The sequence below is a fragment of the Lagenorhynchus albirostris genome, chromosome 9, assembly GCF_949774975.1.
Source record: "Lagenorhynchus albirostris chromosome 9, mLagAlb1.1, whole genome shotgun sequence".
NCBI classification, from domain to species: Eukaryota; Metazoa; Chordata; class Mammalia; order Artiodactyla; family Delphinidae; genus Lagenorhynchus; species Lagenorhynchus albirostris.
In genome coordinates this window covers 10827839-10832295 of record NC_083103.1, presented here as the reverse complement: position 1 = coordinate 10832295, position 4457 = coordinate 10827839, and the positions used below count along the sequence as shown (strand labels likewise).

At 38.8% G+C, this 4457-nt stretch overlaps 1 non-coding gene across 1 annotated transcript; it reads right to left on the bottom strand.

Moving 5' to 3' along the window:
- Positions 1-2777: 2777 nt before the first annotated feature.
- LOC132526650 (U6 spliceosomal RNA) lies at positions 2778-2883 on the bottom strand. The gene has a single exon (XR_009542641.1). It is a non-coding gene; the product is annotated as a U6 spliceosomal RNA (small nuclear RNA).
- Between the last annotated feature and the right edge of the window lie 1574 nt (positions 2884-4457).

Sequence of the window (4457 nt, the reverse complement as noted above, 5' to 3'; positions counted from 1 at the left end):
ATCTTCCCGGACCGAGGCACGAACCCGTGTCCCCTGCATCGGCAGGCAGACTCTCAACCACTGCGCCACCAGGGAAGCCCAGGCCTGTTTCTTGATAGCATCTTTTCTTTTTCTTTGTTTTTTTGAGCAGAGACAGATTTATTGCAGGGCCAAGCAAGGAGAACAGGTGGTTTGTGCTCAAAAACCCAACTCCTTTTAATAGCATCTTATGCAATCCTTCACCTTAATTCAACTGAGCAACCATTTACAGAGATTCCATCTTGAAATGTAATTATTTACTTTGTTTACTCTATGTCTCTCCCATTAGTCTGTAAACTCAATAGAGCAAAGATCTTCTCTGTTCATTCACTGCTGCATTCCCAGTATGTTCCAGGTTGCCACACATAGTAGATACTCAGCAAATACCCACTGAATGAATGAAGGAAGGAATTATTGATTGTTGTAACCAAGACTCAGAGGATCATTGCAACTGGAGCAGAACTAACGCATTACATTACATTATAAATAGAATATACTTTATGCTTTCTCTAAAGAGAGGTAGTAGAGAAAGTGCCTTTGACCTGGGCTCTATTTCATCTTCCCTCCCTCCCTCTCTCCCACCTTTCTTTCTCTCTTTCTTTTCTTCTTCCCTCCCCCCCTCCTTCATTACTTCCTCCCTTCCTTCCCTAGTTCCATTCTTTCAATAATAAAAACAATAATATCCCCAAGCATCCCGTGAAGTGTGAATAACATGATATTGCCTGGAGTTTCATCTTGGAAGATGTGTAAATAGGTTGGTAATGTACATTGCTAGGAAGTTACTTCTAGGAGACTCAGCCTTTCTCTATCGAAAGGTTGTCACTGAACCACAAGCACCTAGCTACTAAGGATAAAGAAAGTCTCTTTCTGTGCACAGCTGGGGGCTTTCCCCATCCTGGGATCACTGAAAGCAAGGATGACAAAAAGGCTGGGAATCTTGAAAGACAGACACAAAAGAAGAGTTGGATGTTAGACCCTGAGCATAGCGCATCTTCCTACATGTTTAATAAAGAGTAGTGGTGGATAACTAAGAAAGACAGTATTTTATATAGTCTGTGTTAGTCTTTGGAGTATTTCTGTGCTTTGATTGATGTGTTCAGTTTCTTCCGTTAGGTTATTTAACCTGTACTTCTCCAGATGATTTTCTTTTTGAGTGTCACCCATTCATTGTGGCAAATTTATGAGATATTTGAAGATATATTAGGCAGGGTCTCTGGAATCAATGAGGTCAGCATCTGACTTGGGAGATAAAACACACAGGCCAGGAATGTTTCCCTAATAATGAAGTCCAATGTGAGACTGTCCCTTGAAAGTGATGTTATCATAGTTGAGAACAGAGGGATAATAAGAGTCAGGTAAGGCTTTATGGTGGAGGTGAACTTGCCCTGAAAGAATGACTGTGAATTAACGATTAATGGCTTAATTTGGTGTTTTTGAAATCTCTAGACACCAAGCTAACAGAAATAGTTACTTTCTCCAAAGAGGGCAGAGTGTACATGAGCACTACAATGTTACAGATGCTGTGATGGAGTTGTACTCAAGGTACAGAGGGAGCATGGGGGAGAGTGTGGTCACTTGTTCTGGCATGGGAAGCGTGGTCAGGAAAGCCTTTTTAGATGACATGTTGCTGGGCTAAATAGCTCAATAAAAAATACATATCTTTACAAGGTATCTAATAGGAAAGCGTGGAGGTATATTGTTTAGGTTTTAACAATCCTCTGTATTTTAAACAGAAAAGATTGGATGTAGTGAGATGTGTGCTTACCAAATCATTGAAAGGGATGGAGAAGGAGGCCCTAGGCTGGGACTCTAGGAAAGACTTTGTAGCACAGAACTGGACACCCAGAGGAAACATGACATTTATCTGAAAGAGTCTGAGTAATCAAGGAGTCCCCATTGATGGAATTTTTGGCTCCAGAACCACATCTCATCTGCTAGACTCCCAGCAGCAAAAGTGGAAGCCTCATGCTCAGGGCACTTCTTCCTCCAGGTTACTCAGTTTTAATTCATGTCTTGAGGGATTGCATCTGAGTGGTGGAAATTAAATAACATCCTAAGTTGTTAGGGAGTCTAGGAAGTCTAAATCCTTTTAGGTTCTGAAGTTTGTGAACACTCACCAGATGGTGGTTGGAACAGATTATGTACAGGCCAAGTTGCCTCCACAAGTTGTACATCGACTGCAAAAGTCAAAGACCATCTAGTACCATACCCCTGGGTAGGTAGGCTGTCTAATTGGACTGGCAAAATACAGATCAGAAAATTGTCCCATACAAGTCAAACACATGGAGAATATTCACACGCACATGCATACACACAGCCTAGCTGGTTATCTGCTGTCCACATTGCTCTCATGCACATTTCTTTTATTTTTAATTTTCTTTATTTATTATAGAGATATAATCGACATATTAGTTTCAGGTATAAGACATAATGATTCAATATTTGTATATATTGTAAAATGATCATCACAACAAGTCTAGTTAATATCTGTCACCACACATAGTTACAAATTTCTTTTTCTCATGATGAGAACTTTTAAGTTCTACTCTCTTAGTAACTTGTAAATGTACAATTCAGTATTATTAACTATACTCACCATGCTGTACATTACATCCCTAGGACTTATTTATTTTTGGAACTGGAATTTTGTAGCTTTTGACCCCTCCCTTCACCCATTTTGCCTCCTCTCTCCCCACCCCACCCACCTCTGACAACCACCCATGTGTTCTCTGTATCTATGAGTTTGCTTTTTTGTTTTTAAGAATATAGAACACTTCACAAATTTGCGTGGGATCCTTGCACAAGGACCATGCTAATCTTTTCAGTATCATTCCAATGTTAGTATATGTGCTGCAAAAGGAGCGCTCATTTCTCTTTTTTCCTTTAGTTAAAAAAAATTGAGATATAGTTGATTTACAATATTATTTAAGTTTCAGGTGTACAACATTGTGAGTCACAATTTTTATAGATTATACTCTAGTTATTATAAGATATTGGCTATATTCCCTGTGCTGTACAATATATCCTTGTAGCTTATTTAATTTATACATAGTAGTCTGTACCTCCTAATCTCCTACTCCTATCTTGCCCCTCCTTCTTCCCTCTCCCCACTGGTAACCACTAGTTTGTGCTCTATATCTGTGAGTCTGTTTCTTTTTTGATATATTCACTAGTTTGTTTTATTTTTTATATTCCATGTGTAAGTGATAACATATAATATTTGTCTTTCTCTTTCTGACTTATTTTACTAGTGGGTTTCCAAACGATAAAATAGCTATCTCAATGCCAATCTCTAGTAAAATTCTGGAAGTGCATGATTGGGCAGATAACTTGTAAGCGTTTGAAAAACCTGGTGATGACTAAGAGCCCATAGGAAGTTACTGAAGACAAATGCACCTCACTTTAAAAATAAGGCTTCTAAATGGTTAAGTTTATATAAGTGCTACAGTGTATTTTGATTGTATGGAAGGATTTGATACGCTTCCTATGATATCCTTCTTGGAGAGATGGTTTATTATAGATTGGATGGCGAATTGGTTATTTTTTTGCTGCAAAAGAAACCACTCCAAACTTAAGGGCTTAAAATAGCAATGATTTTATTTGCCCAGGTTTCTGTGGGTCAGCATTTTGGCCTAGCTCAACTGGGCAGTTCTTCTGCTGGTCTTACTGGGGTCACTAATGTGGCTGCAGTCATCTGGTGGATTGACTGGAATTGGTCTAGGGAGCCTCAACTTGACATCCAATTTGTGTTCTACAAGGTGTCATTCTAGGCCTGGTTTCTTCACATGTCAGTCTCAGGGCAGCAAGAGAGGACAGGCACCAAAGGGTAAGGGTAAAACCTCTGCCTGCAACAAAGCAAGTCACATATCCATGGGTGACAGGGGTCACCTAAAAACATGGATACAGGATGATGGGGTCAACAGGGAGTGGGGATCATAATGGTGACAGTGTAACACAGATGGTGTTAACTGAGCAGGTTTCTATCTAGTTGGACAACAGTTGTCACAGAGGAGGACTACCATAGATGCTGCATTCATCCTGTCCTCTTTTAGATATTTGTTAATGACTTAGACAAAGGAAATGAATGCAATTTTGGCCATGACACAAAATTATGATGAATAAAATAAATCCTGAAGATGACTTGTCAGTTTAGTCACTTGGCCAAAACTAATAAAAACACAATATATCAGTGTTAAATGAAAAGTCTTCCATGTATGTTAGTAAAATAAATTATGAGAAGGCAGCATTGAAAGACATATGAAAACTATATTTGATACCATATTTATGAAACTAAAAGGATCAAGATGAATTAATAGAAACATAGTTCACAGGTAAAAGTAGCAGTTCCCCAGAACAAAATATTCCCAGTGTATTTTGTTTATTTCTGAAAATTTGCAGAAGAATATGGAGCTAGGGAAAATCTAGAAGGTGACCTGTAT